A 22146-nucleotide genomic window follows, 5' to 3' on the forward strand; every position below is an offset into this window, starting at 1 on the left:
CTTTCAGCCTAAAAAAAGGGGCTGAAAATCTCGGCTTATTCTTGAGTATATACGGTAACTTCAGTTGTTCTTTGTTTCTGGGTCTTTCTGCCTTTAGTTTTGCCTTCAGAAAGTGAAATGCGTGCTCAATTGGGTTGAGATCAGGTGATAGACTTTGCCATTGCAGAAAATTCCACTACAGATGACGCTGTGTGCTTTGGATCATGAGCTGTTCCAAGCCTTCTCCACACTTTTTATTCTCGTCATTCTGGTACAGATTATTCTTAATTTCATCAATCAAAAGAATGCTTTTCCAGAACTGGTCTGTTCAGTTTAGATGTTTTTTGGCAAAGTCTAATCTGGCTTTTCCATTCCTCGGGCTTATGAATGGTTTGCACCTTGTGGTGAACCCTCTGTATTTTTTCTTGTGAAGTCTTCTCTTGATTGTAAACTTTGAAAATTATACGACCACCTCTTGGAGAGTGTCCTTCATCTGTCTGGATGTTGTGAATGGGTTTTTCTTTACCATAGAGAGGATCCTGCGATCATCCACCACTATTGTCTTCTGTGGACGTCCAGGCATTTTTGTGTTGCTGAACTCACCAGTGTGTTCTTCTTTCCTCAGAATGTGCCACACTGTTTATTTAGCCACTCCTTATGTTGCTGCTATCTCTTTGGTGGATTTGTTTCATTTTTGAAACCTGTTTCACTTGCATGGACAGCTCCTTTGAACGCATGACATAGGTTCACAGCAAATACCACATTTAGAATAAACTCCAGACATTTTACCTGCCTAAGTAGCCCACACCTGGCCATAAAACAGCTTTTGATGCAATTGTCTAATTACTGTTGGTCCCTTAAAAAAGGGGGTGGCTATTCTTAAGAGCTGCAATTCCCAAATACTTCCTATATATAATCCGATATAACTGTAGCTTGAATATGTTTTAGTAAATATCTGTAAAATAAAAAATGTGCCTGTGTCCAAACATATATGGACTTAACTGTGTATGTGTATATTGTACAGGGCGCCAAGGTTGGGTCCTGGACGGGTGCTATGTAGCACCTATATTCGGGTTGTGGTCCCTTTAAGGGAATCTCAGTAGGCTTCAGGGGGTCACCCAAAAATGGGTGAGAAATTCCAGGGATAGTCGTTAGGAGAGGACTGACTCGTGGTCCTCTCTATATTAAGAGAGACAGTTGTGACCCGTAATTTGGGGGGCTCAGAAGTGACATTTGGGTGTGAAAGAGCCTCCCTCCCTGACCACAGGGATTCAGCACACAGGGAGCTAAAGGCCTCCAAGAAGACAGCTCATAAGACAGGAAGTAGTAGAGAGGTGGTGGTGAGGAGGAGTAGGAGATTAACACCTGTCTGAGGAGCTGTCTTGCTGTTTTGTTGTTTTGCTGTTTTGGAGGCTGCAAAAGATCTCTGTAAGGACTCTGAAAACTTTGCGGTGAAGACCCAACTACAGAACTGTAGGTGCTTTCTTTTCATATATTTGTGTGCTGAAGATAAGCAGACTTTCATTTACGTTTTATTTGTGTGCTGAAGAAAGCCTTATTTTTAATTTAATTATAAATAAAAGTATTTTGGTTTCACCTTTTACCGGTTTATGCACTTGGTACCACGGAGCTAGTATCCCCAAACTTTACAATATATATATATATAGTCCACATCCTGTGTGTTCTCCTATTAAATAGTGATCAGGCTCTACAGTCAGAGCCCTCTCTTGTAGCTGTACGTGTGCAAAAGCCTCCTCTGCTGCCAGACACGGAATACTTTTCCTGCCAGTGTTTCAGACTTGGCTACAGGTTTGTTCTGTATTCCTTGTTATTATTCCAATCAAGGAACCAGAGAGGGACAGAGGATAGCAGCGATCTAACAGTTATTCTATGGCTTTATAGTACAAATTATGACAACCTGTGTACTTGGGTCTGCTGACCGGCTTGAATTGCTGGGCTGATCGAATTGGAGGCTTGTGATGATGTTCTCCTTGATATTCTTGTGAACTGCATTATTGATTGTTTACCATTATTAATGTGTTGCTAAATACCTCTCATCAGCAGTATATAGCAGTCTTGTGACTTCTATCCGTGTCTGGTTAAAGCTTGTAGGAGAGGTTTTCATTCTCTTCTGACTTTTCTATGAGGCTCGAAGACCCCTGACCCTCTGTTTGGACAGTGCTGATTGGCCCTGTGCTGATCACATGCACCCTCCCAAGAAAAAAATGATTCATAAAACTGCATGGGTTTATTATTTTCACTGTTTCAGACTACACAGATGATATTGTACTTAATATTTGAGCATCTGATTGTTTCAGTGGCGTCGCTATGGAGGGGGAGGTGGCCCGCACCAGGTGACACCCGCCAGAGGGGTGACACCAGGGCCACCGCTACACAGTGCACTATATTGCATGCACTTGTAGAGCTGCAGCAGAGTGGTGCAAGCAATACACGTAGCTGTGCGAGGGAAGCTGCCTATAACACTCCCCAATCAGTGAAGCTAACCCTCGGATCTCCAATATCTCCTTCAGCCGGAGTTGGGCGGTGCTAGGGGTGTGGCTGCCTCCTCCACTCCTCCCACAGACTTCATTACTCTAGCTCAGTGATGACAAACCTTGGCACCCCAGATGTTTTGGGACTACATTTCCCATGATGCTCATCTACACTGCAGAGTGCAAGAGCATCATGGGAAATGTAGTTCCAAAACAACTGGGGTGCCAAGGTTCACTACCACTGCTCTAGCTGATCCCGAAGCTGAAGGAGGAGAAAGAGGAGAGGACACAGCAGCCTCTAGTGTCTTCATCTGCAACTATGCTGTAAGGTACTGCAAACTGTCACCGCATAGATCCCTAACCTGCCATATACCACTCCAAACTGCCCTATATTACCCTAACCTGCCCTATACCACCCCAAACTGCCCTATACCTCACTAACCTGCCCTATACCACCCCAATCTGCTCTATACCACCCCAAACTGCCCTATACCCCCTATACTATCCCAAACTGCCACTATACCACCCTATACTATCATTTACATGGACCAGTTGGGGGTGCGCCCATGACCGTGCACTGCCTGTGGGGTGCTGGGCAGGATACACGGGTGGTGACACCATGTTTTACAACACCAGGTGACACCAACCCTAGTGATGCCACTGTGCTGTTTCACATTACTTTTTTTGCACCAATATTTCTGTTTCACATTATACATGTGTGATTTTATTCAATTTTCAATGATTTTCAATGATTTTATATTTCCCTTTTAGTCTGCTTACTATGTTTTCAATATCATAGTGTTTTTTCAGCACAGCACATACACACTTATTAAAGGAATGATCACTGGTCACTATTTTGCTTACAGCTTCATTTTGTTTTTAGCTGGTGCATGAAATTATTCATATCATTAATGGTGGATTGTAGGAATAGAGACACAAAGGTAAATCAAATAAATACAAAAGTCCAATCCTATCATGAAATCTGAACAAAGTGCATAAATCTGTAGTGTTTACTTGTCAATCTCCAAAGCTCTAAGTGTCTTTTCTCTCTGGTGCTTCGTTCCTCTATTATCAGCATGAGTCTCTTCTAAGACGTTTTTTGGACACATAAGATACATTTGTGACAGGGGAGGGAGCTCAGCACACAGCTTTTTGATTCATAACACAGCTCTGTATCCTTCATTTGTTCCTGTGCTGTGTATGGAAGGGTGCCCCTTCCTCCTATCAGCTCTCACACTGTAACTGCAGCTCTCCACCCCCTCCTCTCTGCTCTTTACAGATGCAGAAGAATTTTATCACAAATCTGCACTTTTGAAGGAATGTAGTGAAGAGAAGATGGCAGATAAACAAGTAAAACGTACCTAGGAGGATTTGTTTAATCTCTGTGTATCACCTGAAGCTATTTACTTCACTGGGTATATGAGAAGGTCTACAACCACTTTAAGAGCAATGTCATGCAGGGTTTTTCCACAATGTGACTTATATACATTTAAACATTTTCAGAATAGTTGCACTCTAAGCTCAAATTCATCAGCTCAGCACATAGTATGCTGCTGAGTGTTTTCTTCTTGTCACATTGATGTGAATCACAGTAATCATTTTTGGATACTAGGGACATATAACAAATTGCAGTATGATAATGATCATAAAACTAAATGAAACCTAGTACATTTCTCTGCATGCTGTAGGAATGTTTGTGAACACATTTTATTACATAGGACAATACTACTTGGTTGACTCCCGCTTCAACAGACATCAATAATTCTGCATGCTGATTGTTTTTAATATCTATAACTGGAACATTCAATTTAATGTTCTGCCACCTCTCCCAGAGCAATTCACTAATTCTGTCCTTCTCCAGGCTCTTTCAGTTACTGGCTCTGTTTGCAAGTATAAAATATAGTCACGTCCAGGTCCCAAAGCAGAGGCGTATAACTGATGTGATAGTAGTTAGTGGATGTGTAGAAAGACATCTGTCACTGAGATAATATTTGCACATTAATAATGTACGGTTGGTATTCTACCCTCTGGACTAATTTGGACAGATTTTTTTGTCTTCTGTGTCAACGTGATTTCTGTGCACAATCTTACCGCAGATTATGATTCTTAATTGAATTCACAATGCTGTTGTAGAGCTGTGTGTTTGAGTAGGTATGTCATTTTGAACATGCAACTACAAAAAAAATGAGAAAACACTTATTTTATGGGTCCGAAACCACAGCAGCTGCCATCCAAGTGTAACTATTCCTCATAGTACCTTGAAGTGAAAACCCACCTCCGTTTTTTTAAATTTTAGCACACTAGGGTTTAAAAAAATACAAATGAAAACGTTTGAGTCAAAACTCACCTTCTTTTTGGTGCTGTCCCCTGCAGGTTCACATCTCCAGTCATCCAGTACCATTACTTATCTGGGCTGAATGACATAAAGGGATTGATTTACTAAAGATAAATAGACCTCTTAGACACTTTGTAAAGAACGTTATAGTGTGCAAGAGAATTTGCCCCAGAGCTTAGTGAATGAGATGAAGCTCTGCTGACTTCCAAACCATGCGCAAAGAAAAAATCTTTTTTTTTCTATTTCCTTGCACCTGATTGGATATTCTTTGCAAAGTGAAATTTCATCACATTTATTAAGCGCTGGCACAAACCCCTTTGCAAACTGAACAGCCTATTTGCCTCTAAATCAACCTCCACTGTATCGAAGAGATAACCTGCTATCAGGGACTTCCATCACAGGCAGGACCGTTTTTAAGGCAGGGTAAAATGGGCAGCTGCCCTGGGCCCCATCATTGTAGTGGGGCCCAAAGCAGCTGCCTCATACTTCCCAACTATCCCAGTTTAAATTCCATTATCCCTTGAAGATTTAGTCTTGTGTTGTGCCCCGATATCTCAGTGTAAACTTCTGCTGCTGCTCAGCTTTGCCCTATTGCCATGTACAGATGAATTACCTGCAGACCCTGTGTTTACATGTAAATAACCTGCATTGATATGTAAAACGTAGCTGCAATAATTTGCAAATAGTCGTGGACCGTGACATTGATATGTAAATAGAGGCGGCATTCATATGTATATCATGTCCCCCTGAGGTCACATCCACCATTACTTCTGCTGAATGCTGCCTACTGGGGAGGTAAAGGGGCATGCTTGAAAGTCCTGCCTACAACTGTGGTCATTAAGCCTAACATCAGCCTGTTTTGCAAAGGCAGGCAGTGAGGAGATGGTGTGCTGTAACCTTTAGCAACCTGTCAGAAACCATAAAACAGACTGAGACAGAAGTACAATCAAATCACACTTGTTTATTAATAAAAATAAAAGGTAAATAGAAAAAAGCGTAGCCAAGCATAGCCAGAGTCCTGTGGCCAGATCGGGTAGTCAGCCAGTCCAAAGTTCATTAACCAGATCGGGTAATTAGCCAGGCCGGAAGTCAGGGATCCAAGGAGAGCAACCACAAGCAGGATAAGAAGCCAGGAGGGATGTCAGCAAGCCAGTCTTGAAACAAACAGCAGGAGATGGTTCCCTGTGATGTGACCAACGCGAAGGCAAATGAAAAAGTGAGCAGGAAGGCTTTAAATAGGCAGGTCAGGCGAGCATCATCGGGAACAGCTGGTAACTGTGGAAAGAGAAGAGAACTGGCAATTAGCAGACAGCTGAGCGGCCAACCCAGATGAGGAAGGGCTAAGCCAGCCCTGACACAACCAATCAGTGAGCAGTAATGCTGTGCAGTGACCTCTAACAACCAATTAGTGAGTGGTATAGATGTTCAGTAACCTCTAGCAATCAATCAGTGAGCAATATTAATTTGTACAGTAATCTCTAGCAACCAATCAACAAGCAGAAGTAACATGCTGTAACCTTTAGAAAATAACAGTGAGCCATAATGTGTGCTGTAACCTCTAGCAGCCAGTCAGTGAGCGGTAATAATACACTATAACATCTGGCAATCAATCCCAAATGCTGCCTGATCTGATTCAGTAAACTGAATTTGAGCCTAGCTGCTATTTATTGTATGTCTCAAAGCATGTGGAGAGCAACATTGCGTGGAAGAGGGGGCCCAAGAAAACGTTTGCCCAGGGTCCAGTCAATATTAAAGACGGCCCTGATCACAGGAGCCTTGTAGACATATAAATATAGAAACCAAGGACCCCCCCCCCCCTTCTGATTTTAATAGACAATTTTTTCTTGCTATTTAATGATTCTTCCTCAGATATTGTTACTGTCTAAATAAGATTAGATTAGATTAGATAAATTAGATGATTTTAATGTAATTCTGCTGATGTTGAGACAAAAAATGTATGGCCAGTGACTGTACAGGAAACAGCCGTCTTTGCCTGTTCCGCCAATAAACTCAAGTCCTGATTTTCTCCAATGGATATGTAGTAAGCAGTGATTTTTGTAAGGAGTACAAGCATACTGATATAAAACAGAGATGTGCTGCTTTATTGCAGTCTTTTGCCTGGACTACGTTTAGAGTTTAGAACCATAAGCTTCTGTGCCTCGCTTTATATCTTGATTTCAACTTAAATAACAGGAAGTCACCACTAAACACTACAACACCGCTAAATCCTCAATCTAAACAGCCAATCAATAAAGAAAAGGGTATTGGTGTAACTGGTTAGTCCTACACTTAATCACTTTACCACTTCTGGTATCTGCAGCATGTTTAGCGCCAGTGTGCTGAAAAGTGTTTATTACAGTAGAGCAAAGACAGAATGAGAAAGACGAAATGACAGTGTCAAGGAGTGACAGTGACACTGATAATAGCCGTGACATTAACACACATTGACATTAATGTTGGCACTCACTGATTAGCAGTCCTGATCTCAAGGCCAACATCGCCTATCATCAGACAGATAAGTATAGAACAGAACAGAGGTAGGAAGAGACATCGTTCTCACAGCTGACAGCCTTGCAGAATGTCATTGTTATAAGTATCAGCCTCAAAATGTGTTGATATAAAAAATCTTAATGAGGTTTTTTTAAGGAAATATACTCCTAAAGGCATAATAAATAACGTTGTTTCCCAAATAGTTTTACAGATGTTTACAGCAATCATGTGTTATAAGTAATGCATACAGTTCCTTGAAAAAGTATTCACACCCCTTGGAATTTTCCAAATGTTGTCATGTTAGAACCAAAAACGCAAATGTATTTTATTGGGATTTTATGTGATAAACCAACACAAAGTGACACATAATTGTGGAAGGAAAATGATAAATAGTTGTACATTCTTCTACAAATAAATATGTGAAAAGTGTGGCGTGCATTTGTATACCACCCCCGAGTCAATATTTTGTAGAATCACCATTGGCTGCAATTACAGCTGTAAGTCTTTTGGGGATGTCTCTACCAGCTGTGCACATCTACAGAGTGAAATGTTTGTCCATTCTTCTTTGCAAAATATCTTAAGCTCTGTCAGATTGGAAGGATAGTGTCTGTGAATAGCAATTTTCAAGTCTTGCCACAGATTCTCAATTGGATTTAGGTCTGGACTTTGACTGGGGCATTCTAACACATGAATATGCTTTGATCTAAACCATAACATTGTAGCTCTGGCTGTATGTTTAGGGTTGTTGCCCTGCTGGAAGGTGAACCTCCCCCCAGTCTCTAAGTTTTTTACAGACTCTAACAGGTTTTCTTATAAGAGTTCCCTGTATTTGGCTCCATCCATCTTCCCATCGACTCTGACCCTGTTTCTGCTAAAGAAAAGCATCCCCACAACATGATGCTTCCACCCCCATGTTTCACGGTGGGGATGGTGTATTCAGGGTTATGTACAGTGTTCGTTTTCTGGTACACATAGTGTTTTGCTTTTAGGCCAAAAAGTTTAATTTTGATCTCATCTGACCAGAACACCTTCTTCCACATGTTTGCTGTGTCCCTCACATGGCTTCTCGCAAACTTCAAATGGGAATTATTATGGCTTTCTTTCAACAATGGCTTTCTTACTGCTACTCTTCCATAATGGTCAGATTTGTGGAGTGTACGACTAATAGTTCTCTCACCTGAGCTGTGGATCTCTGCAGATCCTCCAGAGTTACGACAGGTCTCTTGGCTGCTTCTCTGATTAATGCTCTCCTAGCCCAGCCTGTCAGTTTAGGTGGACGACCATGTCTTGGTAGGTTTGCAGTTGTGCCATACTCTTTTCAATTTCAGATGATGGATTGAACAGTGCTCCATGAGATGTTCAAAACTTGGGATATTTTTTTATAACCTAACCCTGCTTTACATTTCTCCACAACTTTTTTCCCTGACCTAGTGTGTTTCCTGGCCTCCATCATGTTGTTTGTTCACTAAGGTTCTCTAACAAACCACTGAGGGCTTGACAGAACAGCTGTATTTATACTGAGAATAAATTACACACAGATGGACTTTATTTACTAATTAGTTGACTTCTGAAGGCAATTGGTTGCACTAGGTTTGGATTAGGGGTATCAGAGTAAAGGGGGCTGAACACAAATGCACACCACACTTTCAGATATTTATTTGTAAACATTTTGAAAACCATTTATAATTTTCCTTCTACTTCACAATTATGTGTCACTTTGTGTTGGTGTATCACATACAATCCCAATAAAATACATTTACGTTGTTGGTTGTAACATGACAAAATGTATAACATTTCAAGGGGTGTGAATACTTTTTCAAGGCACTGTATACTTCAAACTGATATACTGTAAGCCCTTGTACACACGGTCGGACATTCCGATGGACAATGTCCGATAGGACCGTGTTGTCGGATAATCCAACAGTGTGTGGGCTCCATCGGACTGTTTCCGTTGGAATATCCGACGGACCAAGTTTTCCAGCTGGGCTATAAAATTCTCCGACAACATGATCCGATCGGACTTTGTCCGATTGTGTGTAGAGAATTCCAATCAGACAAAGTGCCACGCATGCTCAGATCAAATTCCTAGACCAAAGCTATTGGCTACTAGCCTGAACGTAGTCCCGTCCTAACGAAATAACGTCATCACGTTAAGTACGATCGGATTTTCTGACAACTTTGTCCGACTGTGTGTATGCAACAGTTTCGGACAAAATCCGACGGATTTGGTTGTAGGAATGTCCGACCGTGTGTACAAGGGCTAATAGTAATAATGATCGACAGGATTAAATACAAAATTATTGACAACAAAATGCAGCATTTCACATATTAATAAGCAGAATGCTTTAATATGATGGCAATAATGTCTTGCATGCAGTACCTCATCTCTCTCTATTATGCGACAGGCAACCCGATACACTCTCCTGTGGATGCATTAGAGAGGGCTTAGAGAACTGTATAAACGGTAGCTGTTAGTGTGGAGGCTACATGTATGGCTCTGCTGTGTGAGCGCTTCATGTAATTTTGGGAATATATATATATATATATATATATATATATATATATATATATATATATATATATATATACACCTTCCTTTACATGCACATTAACTTTAATGGCATCTCAGGCTTAGTCCGTAGGGTTCAATATTGAGTTGGCCCACCCTTTGCAGCTATAACAGTTTCAACTCTTCTGGGAAGGCTGTCCACAAGGTTAGGAGACCAATTTGTAATGCTTATCTATGGACTGTCTCCAGTACAAGGGGCAGCTATCTTGGCTGGGTCAGGAGGATTGTGAATGGCTGATGCAACAGAGCAAGGGGAGAGTTAACTGGTCTTCTGGAGAAAGGGAGCTCTGTTGTGCAACCAGACTGCAGAATGCAGGGAGGAAGCCACTGTGGGGACCATGTGCTGCTACAACCCTTTTCCTGTGCTGAGCAGCTGAGAGAGAGCACCACAAGGTTGCATTATTGGGGGAATGGTGGTGTGTGGCCAGAGTTTGCTGGAGCTATCAGATGCAGTGCTGCCCAAGAGAAGAGGGCTGATCAGAGACTGCTGTTGGCATCATACTCTTTGTAATGCTACATGTGTCGGGATGGTCTTGGTAAAGATAGTGAGAGTGAGCTGCTGCTGGATAAACAGATCCCTGCCTTAGCTGACTACAATCATGTGAGAACCCAGAGAAGAAAAGAGACTGAGAACATTCTCCCTGCGAGAGTATGGTTTGGACGCCTGGTGAGATCAGACTGTACCAGAGAGCACTTCCACCCCTTGTAAGGGAGAAAAAGAGGCACTGTCTCTCGTTTTCTTTCCATCGATAACTGCCAAGCGGGTTAAAACTGGACCTGTTATAGCAAGTTAGGACTGTCTTTATATACTCTTGCTATGTAAATGCAGTCCAATTCTGTTAACTAATGTTAGCCAGCATACTACAGGTGTTTATCTCTCTAAATAATGTTGTTGTTCTATTGAGTACACTTGCTAAATATCCCATTTTTAGGCTCTACAGTGCCTTGCGAAAGTATTCGGCCCCCTTGAACTTTTCAACCTTTTGCCACATTTCAGGCTTCAAACATAAAGATATAAAATTTTAATTTTTTGTGAAGAATCACCAACAAGTGGGACACAATTGTGAAGTGGAACGAAATCTATTGGATATTTTAAACTTTTTTAGCAAATAAAAAACTGAAAAGTGGTGCGTGCAAAATTATTCGGCCCCTTTACTTTCAGTGCAGCAAACTCACTCCAGAAGTTCAGCGAGGATCTCTGAATGATCCAATGTTGTCCTAAATGACTGATGGTGATAAATAGAATCCACCTGTGTGTAATCAAGTCTCTGTATAAATGCACCTGCTATGTGATAGTCTCAGGGTTCTGTTGAAAGCGCAGAGAGCATCATGAAGACCAAGGAACACACCAGGCAGGTCCGTAATACTGTTGTGGAGAAGTTTAAAGCCGGATTTGGATACAACAAGATTTCCCAAGCTTTAAACATCCCAAGGAGCACTGTGCAAGCGATCATTTTGAAATGGAAGGAGTATCAGACCACTGCAAATCTATCAAGACCTGGCCATCACTCTAAATTTTCAGCTCAGACAAGGAGAAGACTGATCAGAGATGCAGCCAAGAGGCCCATGATCACTCTGGATGAACTGCAGAGAACTACAGCTGAGGTGGGAGAGTCTGTCCATAGGACAACAATCAGTCGTACACTGCACAAATCTGGCCTTTATGGAAGAGTGGCAAGAAGAAAGCCATTTCTCAAAGATATCCATAAAAAGTCTCTTCTAAAGTTTGCCACAAGCCACCTGGGAGACACACCAAACATGTGGAAGAAGGTGCTCTGGTCAGATGAAACCAAAATCGAACTTTTTGCCCACAATGCAAAACGATATGTTTGGCGTAGAAGCAACACAGCTCATCACCCTCAACACACCATCCCCACTGTCAAACATGGTGGTGGCAGCATCATAGTTTGGGCCTGCTTTTCTTCAGCAGGGACAGGGAAGATGGTTAAAATTGAGGGGAAGATAGATGCAGCCAAATACAGGACCATTCTGGATGAAAACCTGTTGGAGTCTGCCAAAGACCTGAAACTGGGACGGAGATTTATCTTCCAACAAGACAATGATCCCAAACATACAGCAAAATCTACAAAGGAATGGTTCACAAATAAACGTATCCAGGTGTTAGAATGGCCAATTCAAAGTCCAGACCTGAATCCAATCGAGAATCTGTGGAAAGAGCTGAAAACTGCTGTTCACAAACGCTCTCCATCCAACCTCACTGAGCTCGAGCTGTTTTGCAAGGAAGAATGGGCAAGAATTTCAGTCTCTCGATGTGCAAAACTGATAGAGACATACCCCAAGCGACTTGCAGCTGTAATCGCAGCAAAAGGTGGCTCTACAAATTATTAACGCAAGGGGGCCGAATAATTTTTTATTAGTTAAAAAAGTTTAAAAAATCCAATAGATTTTGTTCCACTTCACAATTGTGTCCCACTTGTTGGTGATTCTTCACAAAAAATAAAAATGTTATATCTTTATGTTTGAAGCCTGAAATGTGGCAAAAGGTTGAAAAGTTCAAGGGGGCCGAATACTTTCGCAAGGCTCTGTATTTGGCCTAATAAAATCTGTGAAATACCTGTGTCCGTAAGTGCTGGGTGAGCAAGGTGTGTCATCTTCAGGTGTGTATGGAAACAACTGTGAATAACAAATGCAAATAAGTATTTCTGATTTTTCTACAGTACAGGTCTTCCTACTTGCCCCTTGTCAGTTCAAAGTTGTCAGCGCTGATATTTCTCTAATGACAGGTTTACTTGTAGTTAATTTCATATAATATCAAAACAGGTAGCCTGATTTACTAAGGTGTGCTGAACTGAACTAGATACATAGGCGTATAGCTGAAGTGCATCGAAGTGAACTTGTGACGGCAACATAGATTTAACTATTTGTTTTCAGACACTCGTGCACATGATTGGATGATGGAGGTGCACGTAGGTGCACTTCTCACTTCATTCTTTAATAAATCATGACAAGGTTCACTTCTCTTCACCTTGCCACATCTCACTTCACACTGTAGTAAATAAGATCACTCTGTAAAATAACAAATGTTTCACAAAGGTGTGTAGGACTACACAATATATTATTCAGAAAGATGTTATTTTTTTTTGTATTTATGTGTGTTTTTTTTTATAATACATTGAGCACGCGCTTTAACAATAATAAAAGATCATTCTACTATATTTCATGTGTCTGCCACTTAATCACTTATTCTATGTATAGAGACTCCATCACGGAAGGCGGCGGCGACGACAGCGGCGACAGAAGACCGGGCCACCGCCTGCAAAAGAGCTACAAGAAGGCGCGGTGGCCCGGCAGAAGAACCGAAGGCGGCGACAGAAGAACGGAAGACAGCGGCGACAGAAGACCGGGCCACCGCCTGCAAAAGAGCTACAAGAAGGCGCGGTGGCCCGGCAGAAGAACCGAAGGCGGCGACAGAAGAACGGAAGACAGCGGCGACAGAAGACCGGGCCACCGCCTGCAAAAGAGCTACAAGAAGGCGCGGTGGCCTGGCAGAAGAACCGAAGAGGGGGACAAGACCCCCGAAGTCGGGAGAAGAGGCCGGCGGCGGGGAGGAAGAAAGCCGGACTCCTCCGCTAGTAAAAGAGCTACACACAGATAGCGGAGGAGTCCGGCGAGAAGACCCCCGAAGACGGAAGACCCCCGGAGCTGTGCAATAAAATATTTTTTCCCTGTGTTGTGTTTTTTTTTGTACTTTATTTCACAGGTGAATGGGTAGGGGTACATTGTACCCCATATTCATTCACATAGGGTGGGGGGCCGGTATCCGGGGGCCCCCTTCTTAAAGGGGGCTCCCGGATTCCGATAAGCCCCCCGCCCGCAGACCCCGACAACCAACGGCCAGGGTTGTCGGGAAGAGGCCCTTGTCCTCATCAACATGGGGACAAGGTGCTTTGGGGTGGGGGGGCCGCACGGCCCCCCCCTTCCCCAAGGCACCCCCCCATGTTGAGGGCACGCGGCCTGGTACGGCTCAGGAGGGGGGGCGCGCTCGCTCGCCCCCCTTTCCTGGCCGGCCGGGTAGCGTGCTCGGACAAGGGTCTGGTGTGGACTTTGGGGGAACCCCCACGCCGATTTTTTTCGGCGTTGGGGGTCCCCTTTAAGCCCATTCCAGGCGGCGGAGCCCGCGACGTCTCCCTCGCGTGCCCCGCCTACCTGTACACGCGCTCGAAATGGGCGGATTTGCCTCCTCCTTACGTGGGCGAGTCCGTTCATTTCAAAAGTTGAGCGAACTGTTTGGCAAACAGTTCGCTGAAACAGTCCGCTCGTGTGTGGGCAAGTCCGCTCATGCAAATTTTGAGCGGACTGTTTGCCGAAACTGTTTGACGAACAAGGTTGGGCAAACAGTCCGCGCGTGTGTACGCGGCCTAACTCTTTAGCTGGCTAGTGTTGGGGCCCACTTGTACCATCAGTTTTACCATTAATGCACATGAGAATAGTCCCAGTCAAATATGCAGGTAGTAATAAGACTATTAGATTGTTTCATTGTCAGTTCCTAAAGGGCTCAGTCTATCTAGTAGTAGCAGTAAATTCTCACAACAGCCTTTTACCAGTCCCAGTAATATTGCAGCTCACCATCCGGTCACACATAGAGATTAGTCCACACTCTGCTTTGTACCCAAGCAACTCTGGTTGTCGGTACTCCTAAACTCAACACTCCAGATCTCACTCAGTCAGCCGAAATGCAGCAGTGATAGTGCACACTGGACAGCGATGTGCACTCTCCGGTCTCCCTCATAGAAAGGGGAAATTGTGCCCTGTACAGCCTGAGAAAATGTAGCTTTTTCCCCTACTCCAGGTATTCTCTCTCTGGGAAATGCAGTTCAAAGGCTTTTGATTTCAGTATAGTCTCCCTCCTCTTGACTACAGTTCCCACAGCGCAGCACTGGTTGACTTAGTCTACTGAAGTCTTCCTACACGACAACTCCCTCCTCTAGCTGATATAACCCCAGATTAGCATCACAAGGTAGCAGTTACAGAGAGCAGCTGCAGCCAGTGTTTCTCTCATTCTCTCAACTGCAGACAAACAGCTAAACTCACACAATGAAATACATATACGGGAACAGTTTTTTCTGCCAAAAGACTATTCTGTCCATCCAGTCCTGAGATTTACTATGGGTATAAAATAGTGTATATGGAGGTTTTCTATTTGTGTTTTTTTTTTTTTTTTTTTTGGTTGAATTAGTGTCTTTTTTTCAACCTGGCTAGCTATGTACTGTATGTAACTAAGTATATTATATCTTTCATTGAGCCCACATGCAAAACAAAATGAATCTATCATTGTGTGGCTAATTGTAGGGCCTTTGTTGGCAGGATTTGAAATGCACTGTGCTTTTGACATCATGTTAAGACACTTCTGAGATCATTTAAAATTAATTGCAGGTGTAGTTAACCTGCATTTGACCTACACCAAGCTACTGTACTTTTGCATTTCCAAAAACTTGCATGGCAAAATAAGTTCTGAATTGAACAAAAGCCCATTGATACTGAACCTTAAAATAAAAAAAATTGCTGCAGTTACTTTAGTATTCGCATGTGATAAAAATGCAATTCTGCTTGCGAGTTTCATAAAATAGCATCTCCACTCCAAGAATTGATATTTTTAATTATTAAATTCCAACATAAGGTTATTTTTTCAATAAATACAAGTTAAATTCACCTGCAGGTATTGCAGTCCACTCATTTATTGAACAAGGTATATAGTTCACAAACACACAGGTATAAAATCAGATAATCTTATCGGGTTAATATCTAGCACTAAGCAGTTTAGCTTTGGATTACCAGGTCAGGCAGAGCGTTATGTTAGTGTAATACACGATCGCTTCACGCTGTAAAGGAATTGTTAACATTGTAATGGAAAGCAGTTGTGCCAGTGTAGACGGTAGAGCAGATGATCTGTCTGGGAGGATGAGAGATGCCAGGGGGCCTTATTATATATTTATTGCCAAAGCTTTTACTACTGATGGGTTCATTCTGACTGCTGGATATAGTCCTGATGTTTCATCCCTGCAGTACTCTACGGGCGACATGTTTACATAAGCAGTCGTAAGAAGGAGGATTCTCCTAATCTTCCCTGATACTGTTTACCTTGCAAAGGGCACAAAATGCAACAGGGAGTACTAGCAAAATGTTGTATTTAGACATAGAGTCAGGACAAATTTCTCCTTCGCCTGAGGTGTTAGCGATGTGTGCTTCACTCTCTTCTGTGTCAGGGACAGATGTACAAACAAGGACATATGAGGGATATGGATTACCAGATTTTAGGTGCAAAAAAAAGAAACATTGGCAAGAATTAAAGAGGAGCACAAGGATAAGGCATAAAGATATTTTATTTTATGGGATACAATTAGAAGAAAAATGGCTCGTCTCATTTTTTGCCTACTCAGCAGCTGTATTTTTTTCTACAAAGCGTTTTATTCAGCGCTTGAGCCTTATGCTGTAAAGGGTTCAAATACTGTACGTTGTGCTTTTACATGATAATAATGTTGTGCTGTTACATGATAATAATGCTATGTTAAAGTGTATGTAAAACCAATCACTAAAATCTCATATAAGCTTTAATATGCACAAAAATAATTTTCAATCTTTTTCTTTTTTTAATCTGCAGCTTTCATTAAAATAGTACTTGGTGGTTCTGCCATGATGGTCCCTATTCAGGCACTACCTGTTATACGGTATAGGTAAACGCCACATACCTATCTGCTCTTATGCCCCGCATAAACAGTCGGAAATTCAGACGGAAAAGGTCCGATCCGATTACATTGTTGGAAAATCCGATTGTGTGTGGGCTCTATCGGACTTTTTCCGTTGGTAATTCCGACGGAAATTTTTTTAGAGCAGGATCTCAAATTTTCCGACAACAAAATCTGATCTGACTTTTTCTGATCGTTTGTAGAGAATTCCGATCCGACAAAGTGCCACGCATGCTCAGATCAAAGTGCGAGAGCAAAGCTATTGGCTACTAACCTGAACGTAGTCCCGTCGTAACGAACAAACGTCATCACGTTCCGAACGATCGGATTGTCCGTCAACTTTGTCCAACCGTGTGTATGCAACACCAGCTTCAGACAAAATCCGTCGGAAAAGAATTTCCGACCGTGTGTACAGGGGCTTAGTGTTTGGAGAGTAGAGAATGGCTGATGCATTTCTCCCCACCCCAGGCCTTAGTCATAAAGGTGCCTTTATGACTAAGCCCCATTTACTCTTGATCTATTATGCTGCTCATTGGATTAGCATACACACCAGTACCCTATCTGCAGTGGGTTTTTAGATCCACAGAAGTGATGCTTGACCCCTTCACACCTAAGGGTAAAACAAATCTAACTACCTAAGCACAATTTTGCAACTTTGACATGTGTTAGTAAAACTGTACATATCTTCACAACTACTTAGTGTATCCAGGTGGATTATACCTTGGTTTGTTTTTTTCAGGACAAATTGGGCTTTCTTTTCGTGGTAAATGACAATGGATATCACCTGATTTTTGTTTTTATTATCAAAAGAAAACTTGCCCAAAATAGAAAACAATTGTATATATTTTTTTTAATTTAGCTGTATACTTATTGCTATTATCATAATTATCATAATTTACCACCAAAGAACAACCCAAAATAAATTCTGCTCCTGACGATTACGGGGATAGCACATATTTGATGTGCACATGTGAGTTGTTTGTACCCGTAGTACAGCCCAGAAAGAATGGTGCACATTTTTATTTATTTTTTTATCTTACCTAAAATGTCTGACACTAACTGACACTGATACCAATTCATTTTTTTATTTTTATTAAATGATACCCAAAATATGCTGACCATGACCTTTTACCTCAACCTTGACCCTAACACTAACCATGGCAACCTTGATCGTGTTATTTTTTCTTTATATTTACATTGTTTTTTATTTATTTATTTTTAGTTTTCAGTAGAATTTTTTTTTTCAGGTGACCCGGAACCAACAGTCCCAGGTCCCGATTGTTAGTGTGGGAGCCCGGTCTCTGTGCTGGGAGCTGACTGTGATGTGCACTCCCAGCACAAAGGGAGGTATGCATATATGCGGCCCCATGGAAAAGAACCCACTTACACGAGGCTGAATTTATGTGTGTGGTTGGCGCAAATGGGTTAAACATACCTGTTATAGGGTGTCAACAACTCTCTATGCCTGTCTCCCAATTGTACTACATTGTTACCATATATGGGATTTCAAGAGGCCATTTTAATGCAGATTGTACAGTGCAGTAAACTGTTTTCACCATCAGGAAAAGGCCTTGCAATGCAATTCAGCCGCCACTGATTTGCATGTGGACAGTATGTGGCCGGAAAGAGACTTTATGAGATCAGCAGCACTGAGATGCCACAAAGGATTAAAAAATGGATTTGATTAAAAAAACATGGCACTTAGGCCCCTTTCACACGGGGCGGATCAGTAATGATCCCCCCCGTGATGATCCGCTCGCTCAGCGGGGATCGCTCCGTTGTCCCCGCTGAGCCGGCGGCGGACAGGGCGGTCTCCGCACACTGTGCAGGGACCGCCCTGTCAGCTCTCCGCTCTCCTCTATGGGGATCGGATGAGCACGGACCGTCTGTCCCTGTTCATCAGATCCACTCTGCAGACGGATAGAAAAATAGGATTTTCCTCCGTCTGCAGAATCGGACAATTGCGGAGGGGGACAATAGCGGATGTTTGCGGATGTTCATCCGCAGACACCCGCTATCCCATAGGGATGCATGTATGTCCGTATTTCATCCGCAAATGGATGGATGAAATACGGACATACTGTCCGCATGTGTGAAAGGGGCCTTACTTTTGAGAAACAGTGTATTAGCAATCAAAATACTTTTCAATCAGGGTTTACATCTGCTTTTATGTTATTAATATACCCTGATCGCTGGCTTGGTTTGCAAAACTGTTCATGTCTGTGGCTCTACAGAAGTTTGACACTTTTCTTAACTCAAAGTTTCTGCTGGTAACGCCCTTGATAACTAGTGACTATTCTGTGACCATATTCTACTACATAGTGGCAGATATATTTCCCATTATGACACCTGGGAACTTGCCAGAATGAACCCAGTAATGCCCCGTACACACGAGCGGACTTTTCAACATCCAAAGTCCGTCAGACCGAGTCCGTCAGACTATCCGATCGTGTGTGGGCTGCAACGGACTTTAGCTTCGCAAAAGTCTGACGGACTTTAGAAATGAAGCATGCTTCAAATTTTCCCGACGGAACTCCGCCGGACCCGGTCCCCTTCGAAAAATCCGCTCGTGTGTATGCTACTCCAACGGACTAAAACCGACGCTAGGGCAGCTATTGGCTACTGGCTATGAACTTCCTTATTCGAGTCGGGTCGTACGTCATCACGTTCAAATCCGTCGGAGTTTAGTGTGATCGTGTGTGGCCAAGTCCGTTCGGCCGAAAAGTCTGTCAGAACTCCGTCGGAACTCCGGCGGAACTCCTTTGGAAGTCTGTCGGACATAAGTCCTCTCGTGTGTACGGGGCATAATGGTGCCAGGTCATTATCAAAATAATTATAATCCCTTGAATTCCTATACCAGAGCTGGAAACAAAGTGCCACATGAGGTAGATGGGGCTCAGTGATGTTATGATTGAAAAAAACGAGAAAGAGTGTTCAAGCCTGCTGAATTTAAGATAATTCCAGAGTTCATGGCAATCTGCTGCTCAAGCTGACATACTTAACAGCAAAACTGAGAAAGGTAAGAAAGGAGGCACCAGTGTAATAGTTGGTAGCAAGTTTATTAAAAAAAAAAAGTGACAAGTGGCAACTCGCCGTGGAAGGAAAATAAAGCTCATATCATATTACTATTCGCCATGTTCCCACTGCAGTCTGTGACAGCAAATTTCTGGGATGGAGCTGATCCTACAGCTGCCAGCTGGTGGAGGAATGTTGAGGACAGGAACCGGATGTCCAGATGCTGCTTTGGAACTCACAGGGCCAAAGATGATGTCACAGCAGGGCCGATCTACATCAGGGACATGACCACGCGTTTTAGAGCAGCAAGATTTTTTCTCAAGCATTCCTCTACCAGCCAGAGGCTTTAGCTGCTCCAGCCCAGGAATCTGTTATCACAGACTGCAGTGGGAACATGACGAATAATTATATGAGATGAGTGATTTGTTTTACTTCCACATTATGTTGTCACTTATTTCTGGTTTTTATAAACGCACTACTAACTTGTACACTTAGAGGGTTCTGGTGGTTCTGGCACCCTCTTCCTTGTCTTTCTTACAATTCACAGACATGGGTGTCTGCAGAACTTTTTTCGGAGGGGTGGGGGGGATTTTAAGGTCAACCATTCTCTGCCCCTTTTGACAATGTCATGAAGGGAAGGGGCTTGGTCATTATTACATAAAGCATAGGCCAGGTTCCTCCATATAGATCCCCCTTTAGAGCAGACCAGGGCAGGCCTCCCTTGGAATAGATCCCCCTTTACTTATTCTTCTTACTCCTACCCCCTTTTCACCACTCCGCATTACATGGTGGACACAACACATTACACAGTGGGCACTGTACATGAATGAATGAATGAATTAATGAAATACTTGTATAGCGCACAATGCGAACTGAATCGCCTCTAGGCGATTACACAGTGAGCACACCACACCGCATGTGAGCACACCAAACCACATGACATGATGGGAACAGTACATTACACAGAGGGCACACTACTCCACATTACATGGTGGGCACTGTACAGCACAGCAGATGACATGGTGGGCATAACACATTACATAGAGGGCACACTACTCCGCATTACATGGTGGGCACTTTACAGCACAGCACATGACATGGTGGGCACAGCACATTACACAGAAGGCACACTACTCCGCCTTACCTGGTGGGCACTGTACAGCACAACAGATGACATGGTGGTCACAGCACATGATATGGTGGGCACAGTACATGACATGGTTTGCACAGTTACATTACATGACATGGTGGGCATAGTACACGACAAGGTGGGCACAGTTACAGTACATGACATGGTGGGCACTGCACTACACATGGTAAGAATATTACATGAGATGGTGGGCACAATACATCACATGTTGGTCACTGCACTTCACACGTTGGGCACAATTCATCACATGGTGGTCACTGCACTGCACATGAAATGGGGAAGCAGCAGTCTGCCCCCCAGTACAATCATTCACCCCCAAATGTCAGTTTCTGCATAACCCCCCTCGTTTACTGACCTCATTTTAGCAGCATAGTAGATATTCTTCCTCCTGGGCTCCTGCAGGATGCCATCACCGCCTCTCCCCCACACAGCTGCCTGAAGCTCTCGGAGACTGAGAGGATCTGTGTGTACAGATCTCGTGATAGGAGCCAGGCAGCATTGACAGCTTCAACGGCCTTCTTCTCACTCAGCTTGCAGTGCCTGGGTGCAGTGTACTTGCTTCCGGGGGGGGGGGGGGGGGTACTTGACCCCCCCTTGTGGATGCCCATATTCACAGATATGACTTCAATCTGAAGTGTGGAGTTGCTGCTATAGTAGTACTACAAGCTATCTCTGGACTTTTTACATACAATATTAACTACTTGCTGACTAGCCGCCGTCATAATAAGGCGGCAGGTTGGCTCCCCTTTGCAAATCAGCGTAACTGTATGGCGTGCGCTTTAAGGGGTAGGGGGTGCATGTACCCGCCGCGTGCCGTAGGATTTGATGCACGTGCCCACTGGGCACCCGTAATAGCTCCTGAGAGAGACAGAACGGAGATCTGTCAATGTAAACAGACAGATCTCTGTTCTGTCAGGAGAGAAAACATAGATCTGTTGTTCGTACTGATTAGAAACAACGATCAATCTCCTCCTCCAGGTAGTCCCATACCCCCCCCCCCCCCCAGTTAGAAAAACTCCCTATGACACACATTTAACCCCTTGATTGCCCCTAGTGTTACCCCCTTCACTGCCAATGACATTTATACAGTAATCAGTGGCTATTTTTAGCTCTGATCCCTGTATAAAGCCCCATACACAGATTTTCTGCTGATTGTTGTCTTCAGATTTACTAAAACCATGTAGTGCAAGGGCCTGCCTGATTGCATACAAATTGAAACTCCTAAGGTTTGACCTCATATTATATGGTTTTGGTAAATCTGAAAGAAAAAATATGCAGAAAATCTGATAGTGTGTATGGGGCTTAACTGTCAATGGCCCCAAAAAAGTATCAAAAGTGTTCGATCCGTCCGTCGCAATGTCGCAGTCCCGCTAAAAATCGCAGATCGCCGCCATTACTAGTAAAAATAAAAC

At 43.1% G+C, this 22146-nt stretch overlaps 1 long non-coding RNA gene across 1 annotated transcript; it reads right to left on the reverse strand.

Annotated features, from left to right (window-relative positions):
* Positions 1 to 5747: 5747 nt before the first annotated feature.
* On the reverse strand, positions 5748 to 21235 carry LOC143933183 (uncharacterized). Its single transcript, XR_013263030.1, has 2 exons — positions 21090 to 21235; positions 5748 to 6081 (listed from the first exon to the last, which is right to left on the reverse strand). It is a non-coding gene; the product is annotated as an uncharacterized LOC143933183 (long non-coding RNA).
* Positions 21236 to 22146: the final 911 nt, after the last annotated feature.

This window comes from Lithobates pipiens, unplaced genomic scaffold (assembly GCF_037356315.1).
Source record: "Lithobates pipiens isolate NorthernLeopardFrog02 unplaced genomic scaffold, aLitPip1_a1.2 Scaffold_27, whole genome shotgun sequence".
NCBI classification, from domain to species: domain Eukaryota; kingdom Metazoa; phylum Chordata; class Amphibia; order Anura; family Ranidae; genus Lithobates; species Lithobates pipiens.